We start from the raw sequence: 9,077 nt of genomic DNA on the forward strand, positions 1-9,077 counted from the left end.
GTGGAACCCATCTGAGGATCCAGTTCCAGACTGTGGTCTGGTTTCAATAAGGAAACAGAATATTTATAGGTAAATTGCAGCCTCTGTACTAAGACGGCAGGGAAACACTCAGAACATCTTTCTTGGGAGGGAAATGAAAACGTGGACCTTGGGACCAATGCTTCTCATCACACTCCTGGGCAGTAAGGTATTCAACATGTGCTCCCAATGGCACAAACTCCCACATAGAAATTCATATGGGGTGCCCCCCTGCTGAATTGATATTAACTGCAGTAACAGACAGATAAAGCCTGACACTTCTGGAGAATGTTAGGGTCACAGATAGTCATCCTCATTGCTTAGGCTCTCATTATGGAATGGAGAATAAACATCCATTACTTGCTTCTGTTCCAGAGTTTCCAAATGTGTTCCTTTCGGTCATGGTTTGTGCATATTAATAAAACTCACTAATATTTTTAAAGTGAATTTTCATGGTCTAAATATAAATTGGATTTTCGTTCTGTCTTTGAGAAAAGGGAAAATCTTTATTCGTCCTGGGGTCACATGCTTTGGAAGCAATTAAAAGCAACATTAAGCTGATACGCAACTATCTTCTGCTGCCATTTCATCTTTCTTAATGAATTATTTTTCCTGTTTCTTTTTATTTCATTTTTTTCCTCATGTTCCCACTATTAGTCATTTCCTTCCAATCTTCAGTGAGCTATGATGGTCAGCCTGCAAACAGCTGGAATCAGCCTTTAATAAAACAAAAATCCATTGATTCCAAGCACTTGCTTCCATTTGAGGAGATACGCTTTCCATTTGTGTCCAAGTCCTTTAGATTTTTTTGTATTTAAATAATTTGATAGCATTTAAAACACCAAGACAAGGAACTGATGAGTAACTATGGACTGTGGATAACCTCCAGTCTTCAATGAGCTGTCTTTAGTTTTCAAGTTTCCCACCAGTGCATTGCCTCGGCTTCTGATATGCATCACTAGAAGCTGTAAAGAGGGATCAGCAGCTGAAACAAACAGAAAACCCCTTTGTTTTATCAATGAACTCAAATAGAGTGTAAATAAAAAGCTCGATCCGTGTTTGGCTGAGTATCATCTCTTAAGGTCTCTTTAAAATAACTGTTAGGTGGCATTCATCAGAAAATGGAGCTGCAGTTAAAAGGGAACCACTACACACATTGTAAAATTGTCTTTACGGTGAAATAAATGAACCACTGTCTCATCTGTAATCGTGAATCTGAAGAACAAGAAGAAAGAGAAAGTCCACACATTCCCTGTCCACTGCCTTTTTCAGCAGTCTTGCACTGATATCTTTTCACTGGGCTAGGTACGATGCTAGTTAATTTTCTTCACTAGCTTTGCATATTCAATAACAATTGGAATTGTTTTTGTTCAATAGATATGGATTTGGTTTGCTTGACGCTGGCCGAATGTTGAAGGCAGCCCTTAAGTGGAAAAACCTGGGTCCTCAGAAAAAGTGTGTGGTTAATTATGGAGCTCACCTGACAAAGTAAGTTCATTGGTTTCTCAAAACATAGAATCATAGAATGTCACAGCACTGAAGGAGGCCATTTAGCCTGTCATGTCCGTACTATCTCTCTGTAAGAGGCAAAGGAAAACACTGGTTCAGCATCAACTGGATTATTGCGTTCAATTTCTGGCACCACACTTTAGGAAGACAGTGAAGGCTTCAGAAAGAAACGACCTCAGTTAGTTCCACCCTTCCCCTCTTTCCCCATAGCACTGCATTTCTTTTTCCTTTGGTGTTTATCCAATTCTCTTTTGAAAACCACAATTAAAGCTGCCTCCACCACACTTCCAGGCAGTGCATCCCAGATCCTAACCACACCCTGCATAAAATCATTTTTCCTCAACTTGCCAATAATGTAATAACAGTGTCTTCTGGTTCTTCATCCTTCAGCCAACAGGAACAGTTTCACTCTATCACCCCCAGCTGTCTTAAAACCTCATTACATTGAACACTTTTATCAGATTTACAATCAAAACCTTCTGTTCTCCAAGGAGAATAGCCCCAGCTTCTCCATCAAGCCACGTAGCTAGGTCCCTCATCCTTGGAATGTAATCCTTAGTCTCGTAATTTCTTTCCGCACCCTTTCTGAAGCCTTCACAGCCTTCCTAAAATGCGGAGCAAGGAATTGAACACAGTAATCCAGTTGATGCTGAACCAGTGTTTTCCTTGCTTTTGTACCACGTGCCTCTCTTCATAAAGTCCAAGATCCATAGTGGCACAGTGGTTAGCGCTCCTGCCTTACAGCGCCAGGGACTCGGGTTCGATTCCTGGCTTAGGTCGCTATCTGTGCGGAGTCTGCACGTTCTCCCTGTGTCTGCGTGGGTTTCCTCTGGGTGCTCCAGTTTCCTCCCACAATTCAAAAGACGTGCTGGTCAGGTGCATTGGCCATGCTAAATTCCCCCTCCGTGTGCCCGAACAGACGCTGGAGTGTGTTGACTTGGGGATTTTCACAGTAACTTCATTGCAGTGTTAATATGAGCCCACTTGTGACACTAATAAATAAACTTTAAACTTTTCCCATTTGCCTTTAACAAATTGATGCTGGTTTTCTTTAATTAATTCGCATATTCAATACTGGTGAGGGTGATGATTCCTCTGGGGCGTGCATCACAGGTGGCTCAGCTATATAGTGGACCAAGAGGAAGACTGAAATGTAATAGTCATCGGCGATTCTATGATTAGGGGAACAAATAGACATTTTAGCAGCCACATACTTGATTCCTGGATGATATGTTGCCTCCCAGGTGCCAGGGTCTAGGATGTCACTGAGCAGCTACAGAACACACTGAGGAAGGATAGCAGAGGAGGAACAGTCAAGGATCATGGTCCATATCAGGCCCAATGATACAGGTAAAACGAGGTCCTGCATACAGATTTTAGAGAGCTAGGAAAGATACCCAGCAAGCAGGATCTCAAAGCTAGTAATCACTAGATTACTCACGATGCCACATGCTAAAATTTATAAAAGTAGGAGGATAAATGCCTAACTGGAGAGATGATGCTGGAGCAAGGGCTTTATATTCCTGTGATATTAGGACTGGTCCGAAGGTCGAGCCAATACAGTCCTGATGATTTGCAGCTCAACAGAGCCAGGTACAATGTCCTCATGGGCTGTTTGCTAGTGCTGTTAGCAAGAATTTAAATTAACTTGGCAGGACAATGCGAACTTGGATATTAGGAAGAAGAAACAAGGGGAACAAAGGATTGGGAGTGACGGACAGCACTAGAGTAAGAAATAGTAAGGTATAAGGTGAGGTCAGGCTTAAGCAGGAATGCAGTAAGGTCTAAATAGGTTTACACTGCAACTCTCTGAATATGGGGAGTGTGATAAATAAGGTTGGTGAGCTGCATGCACAAATAGCCACATGGGAACATGATGATAATGGAAAACTGGCTCAAAAAAGAGCAAAACTGGGTACTAAATATTCCTGGATAAAGGAGGTTCATGAAAAATAGGGAAGGTTGGAAAGGGGAAAAGGTGGCAGTATTGATTAAGAACATTACAGTGCTGGGGAGAGAGGATGTTCTGAAGTTGTCAAGGGCAGCATGTATTTGGTTAAAGTTATGAAACTTTCAGGATGCAATTACACTATTGAGTGTATTCTACAGGATGCTCACTAGTGGGAAAAATATAGAGGAGCAAATATGCAGGGAAATTATAGAGAGGTGCAAAAACTGTAGAGTAGTGATAATAAGGAACTTTAATTATCCTGATATAGACTGCGATAATAGTGTAAAGGACAGAGAGGGGAAGAGTTTCTGAAGTGTGTTCAGGAGAATTTCTTGATCAATTTGTTTCTGATTCAAGAAGGAAGGAGTCATTGCAGGATTTGGTTCTAGGGAGAGGTGGGTCAAGTGTCAGTATGGCCCATAGGGTACATCACTGCATCCCTACAGTGTCAAAGTGGGCATTCGACCCATCAAGTCTGCACTGACTCTCTGACAGAGTAAAATCCTCTCCCCAATATCTCCCTGTAACCCCATACATTTACCATGGCTAATCCATCTAACCGACACATCTTGGGGCACTAAAGGGGCAATTTAGCCCCTTATACATGTATAGATTAATCACATGTAATGAACATAATGTATCCTACAAATCTCTGTGAAAATCTGCCAATATCTTAAAAGATAAGACTTGTGGACTCCCTCCTCTTGTGGAAAATAGTCAGATCACTCGCTGTGATCTCAAACAGGTCCTGGGTCTGTTGTTTATGCATTGTTATGCATTATAATTTTAACCTAAAATAATTAAAATAGTCTTGTGGTATACAAAGCCTTATGGTTACCAAGGTAACACAGGCCAGAGATACTGTTAAAGTAAGCGTAGCCAGAACATCAGCCTTATCCCCTCCCCCACAGACCCCCGCAGATTTGCAGGTAGTATAAACCTGCATTAAGCCACAAGATTGATACTTTTGCACTGCGTTGGCTTATCTCACCCAGGCATTACAATTGATCTCAATGCTCCAGGGTTCGTGAGGCCAAAATTGATCAGGATTCCCCCTTTCTGATCTCTATCCACAATCACAGCTATAAGTGTACATGACAGGACCAGATTCAGCTACAATTTACCCCTCGATCAAACAGAACTTCGGTTGCTGACATTGTGAGGATGTGCTTGCCTTTTGGAGGAGGTTACTTGTCTGTTAGTTTTCTAAGCTTGTTTTCTTTTAAATTTTATTATTGGAATTTAGGTGCTGCTTCTGAGAAATTGGAATTCCTTCAGTGCAGTACTCAGCCAAGAAATTCACAGCATCTCGGACCTTTCTGCCCTTTACTTATCACACGACATTATAAATTCCAGGAATAACTCGGCACAATTGCTATGACACTCTTTCCAGTCCAACAGCACAGAAAGAGGCAATTTGACCACTCATGCCTGTGTTGGCTGTTTGAAAAAAACTATCCAATTAGTCTCACTCGCATATTCTTTACCCGACAGTTTTCTCCCCTTCAAATATTTGTTCAACTCCCTTTTCAAAGTTACCATTGAATCTGCTTCAACCACCCTTGCCTTTATGAAGTGTGGTCATTTCTGTAACGTAAGAAACTTGATGCTTTAAGTAAAAGCAAGAAAGTCACACATTTATATAGGACTTTAAGATTTCAGCTAATTAAATACTTCTAAGGTGTAATTATTGTTGTAATAGGTAGGAAACACGAGCCAAGTTGTGCACAATTAATCCCACAAACAATCTTGTAATAACCAGATAATCTGCTTTTAGTGATATTAATTTAAGGATGAATATTAGTCATGACACTGAGGATAACTCTCCAACGTTTCTTCAGTCAACTCCATGGGATCTTTTACACCCTCCTGAAAAAGCAGAAGGGGACCTTGGTTTAATCTCGCATCTGAAATACAGTTCTTCTGACCATGCAGCACTTCCTCATCGTGACACAGAAGTATCAGCCTAGCTTTTCGTGCTCCTGTCTCTGGAATGATATTTGAGCCCACAACTTTCTGCTGTGGAAGCCCAGGTTCTATCAATGGAGGCACAGCTGACACTAGCAATCAGAGTTTGGAAATACACCAGATAACGCTTCATTCCAATCCATGTTCCTCCGTCCATTGGCCCACAGTCTTTTATAGGCCCTATGCAGACATGGAGCCAACTCATGCCAACACATACCCACAACCGCCATCCTTTGCCCTTAAACCTATAATTCCAATTCACCCAGTATCCACCTCAGAACCCATGTTGATAAAATAAAGTTAAGTGTCTACTGAAGACTTCATTGTTTCAAAAAAATACTCTCATTCACTACATCTGTTAATGCTCTGGGGACATGGGCTCAAATCCCACCACAGCAATTGGTGGAATTTAAAATCAATTATTCGCTCTAGAGTTTTTTAAAAAGCTAATCATAGTGACTATGAAAGAATCATAGAATCCCTATGGTGCAGAAGGAGGCCATTCGGCCCATCGAGCCTGCACCAACAACAATCCCACCCAGGCCCCATCGCTGTAACCACACATATTTACCCTACTAATCCCCCTGACACTAATGGACAATTTAGCATGGCCAACTCACACATCTTTGGACTGTGGGAGCACCCGGAGGAAACCCACGCAGACATAGGGAGAATGTGCAAACTCCACACTGACAGCGACCCAAGCCAGAAATTGAACCTGAGCCCTTAGCACTGTGAGGCAGCAGTGCGAACCACTGTGCCACCGTGTTGATTGTCATAAAAACCCATCTAGTTCACTAATGTCCTTCAGGGAAGAAAATCTGCCATCCTTACCTGGCCTGACCTGCATGTAATACTCAACCCACAGAAATGTGATTGATTCTTAACTGCCCTTGAAATGGCCCAGCCAGCCATTTAGTCCAAGGGTAATTACAGGAAGAAGTCTCACAACACCAGGTTAAAATGCAACAGGTTTATTTGGAATCATGAGCTTTCGGAGTACAACTCCTTCCTCAGGTGAGTCTCATTCACCTGAGGAAGGAGCAGCACTTTTTGACAGTTCTTTTTGACAGTTCCAATGAGCTTGACAGTGCCCACGAGTTTGATAGTTCCAATGCGTTTATGCACTGTTTACACGTATTAATGTCTACTTTTAACAATCCAAAAGGGCACTTGACCTCCCCAAATAAGTCCTAGGACCAAATCCAAAAGCATACCAAACCTTTCCAAAAGAGTATCCCGCCTATTGAAGCAACTTTGTAAAGTTTAGACCTACCTCCTTGCTGACAGAATGCTGACATGACTGGAAGCAGCTGCTAGTCTATGTGGGCACCTACATCTGTAAGCCATGGATGTGTGATTTGGAAATCACCCCCATTCCCCTCACCCCCCTGCTAAAATGGTAGGTGTGTGCACCACAGCAGGTCTTGTGGATCCGGACCTCTGCAGCCATTTTCATAATAGTTGAAATGCAGGCCTCATTCTCACCTCGAAAACAGCCCGATAAAAAAGTTGCTCTTGGGTAATCACACACATGGACACAACCCCTTTGGTGACATATTCGAGCAATAATGCACTCCGCTACCAAGCTAGCTGCTCCACATTTATCCCTATTCAGCAGTAGCTTTGCTTTTCATCATACATACCAATGGTTGATGTAATTTAGCTATTGCCACTAATATACAGTTTCATCTAATCAGTCCTGAGAGGCATCTTTAATCAATGTTGAAATGTGTATGTATTAAAGGAAAGAGTATGGAAATGCAAGGGGACAATAATCTGGAATCGAGACTTGATAATTCTCACAAGTGACCTGCGTTGTTAATAATTAATCAATACCAACGGACTGGCATTTTGAAATGTAAATGTGATGGATGAAGGCATGACGCTGTCATCAGCAGAAAATGATGTGACTAGAATAGGTAACATGAAGTCCCCAATGACTGGAGAATGCATGACTGCAAAGGTAATACAGGCCATCAGATAGCATCCCTAGCAGCAGGTAATTATTGCCTTGACCTGCAACTCACTTTCAAGCCTCTTTCCCAGAAGAGATAAAAAAAAAGACAGAATGTTTGAAAGATTCAGGAAAAAGGCAGGAACACCATCTGACAGTGCTATGTCTGTTCAGCCTAAACGACTGGAGAATGCCTTGTTTTCTTTAAATACTGCTGTTTCTCTAAAATTGCTTATTCTCTCTCTCTATCCCCTTGAATCCTCCAGAGCGATTCCTGCCAGGGGTTCTCTGAAACTGAATCTGACAACGAATGCATGCATGGGTACAGCAAATGCAATTGACACACTCGAGCATGTACAGGTGAGAGAGTCACCAACAAACGTAGTCCAACAATATTGTATGAAGCCCCAACCAATGGCGCAGACAATGGCTGACATAAACCAGGTTATGCATGGTCGAAATGCTTTGTGTAAACACCAGCAAATAATTTTGAATGTTGAAAATATAGTGCTCTATGTTAAATCTGTCTGACTGTAAGTTTGTCAGACATGAAACAATAGGAAATTTGTGCGATTCAGTTTATCTAGCCTTCTGCTCATGGTGGCTAATAATAGAATTGTTTACGCTGTAACCCAATCAAAATTTGGAAATTTATTTAGGAGCCAACATCTGTTTTGTGACGTATTTAAATGCACTGATCTTTACTCATTTCACTTCTAGGCAAATTGACCAGTTTAAGGATATTAAATATTTCGACTGAGCAATTAAAAATTTCGAAGGCAGCAGTCATATTTATTTATAATTGTCTTATCCTCCTTTTTATCGATTGTTAACAGGGAATCCAATATTTTGTTTCAGGCAGTAGCTAATCCAATGTCACATGATTCATTGGGCTGATTTTTCCTTTCTGGAAAAGGGCATGTTTTTGTCCCATGGTGAGGTAATATCCAGCGTGATGACATTGGATTGCGATCCTGACATCATCATGCTGGTAGGCAATAGGCTGGTGAGTGGGATTCAAAATTAGAAGCTTACCCACCATTTTCAAATTCAAGGGTGGCACGGTGGCACAGTGGTTAGCATTGCTGCCTTACAACACCCGGGAGCCGGGTTCAATTCCGACCTTGGGTCACTGTGTGGAGTTTGCACGTTCTCTCCGTGTCTGCGTAGGTTTCCTCCGGGTGCTCCGGTTTCCTCCCACGCTCTAAAGATGTGCAGGTTAGGTTGACTGGCCATTTTCAGCCATTTTCAGCACTGGATCCAAGTCTGTCTGATGATTGGAAGGTTATTGACCTCTGTTGCAACCTCTGCCTAGGCTGCTTGGGTCAGGCTGCAAGGTCTCCTTTTACCATCAGCTAACATGAGGACCTCCCACCTCGGACTTACTGCCCGGAGGAGGACTGTCAGGGAGTCGTTATTGGATCTTGGGGCCATCTTTAACCCTTTAACCTTCTGCTCTAGTCATTGGCTTACTCGCTTCTCTCGGCCATCTTTGAAGAGACAATCAGAGTTTATAGCCTGATGTTCAAGAACTTCCTGCAATCATTAGGGTTATGCTTGAAATGCATGCAGCTTTCTCTTGCCTGCCACAATTTCATCAATCATCCCATCATTAAATAAATGCAGAAATACAGATAAATTGGTACTCACTTGTGTGTCAGTGAGTCAAGATAT

At 42.0% G+C, this 9,077-nt stretch overlaps 1 long non-coding RNA gene across 1 annotated transcript in view; it reads left to right on the forward strand.

Moving 5' to 3' along the window:
* LOC144487592 (uncharacterized) overlaps nt 1-7,767 on the forward strand; it is a 144,301-nt gene extending 136,534 nt beyond the window's left edge. The window contains exons 2-3 of the long non-coding RNA XR_013496437.1: nt 1,396-1,506; nt 7,670-7,767. This is a non-coding gene — a long non-coding RNA (uncharacterized LOC144487592). The remainder of the gene's footprint in view (nt 1-1,395; nt 1,507-7,669) is intronic.
* Nucleotides 7,768-9,077: the final 1,310 nt, after the last annotated feature.

The sequence above is a fragment of the Mustelus asterias genome, unplaced genomic scaffold, assembly GCF_964213995.1.
Source record: "Mustelus asterias unplaced genomic scaffold, sMusAst1.hap1.1 HAP1_SCAFFOLD_905, whole genome shotgun sequence".
NCBI lineage: Eukaryota > Metazoa > Chordata > Chondrichthyes > Carcharhiniformes > Triakidae > Mustelus > Mustelus asterias.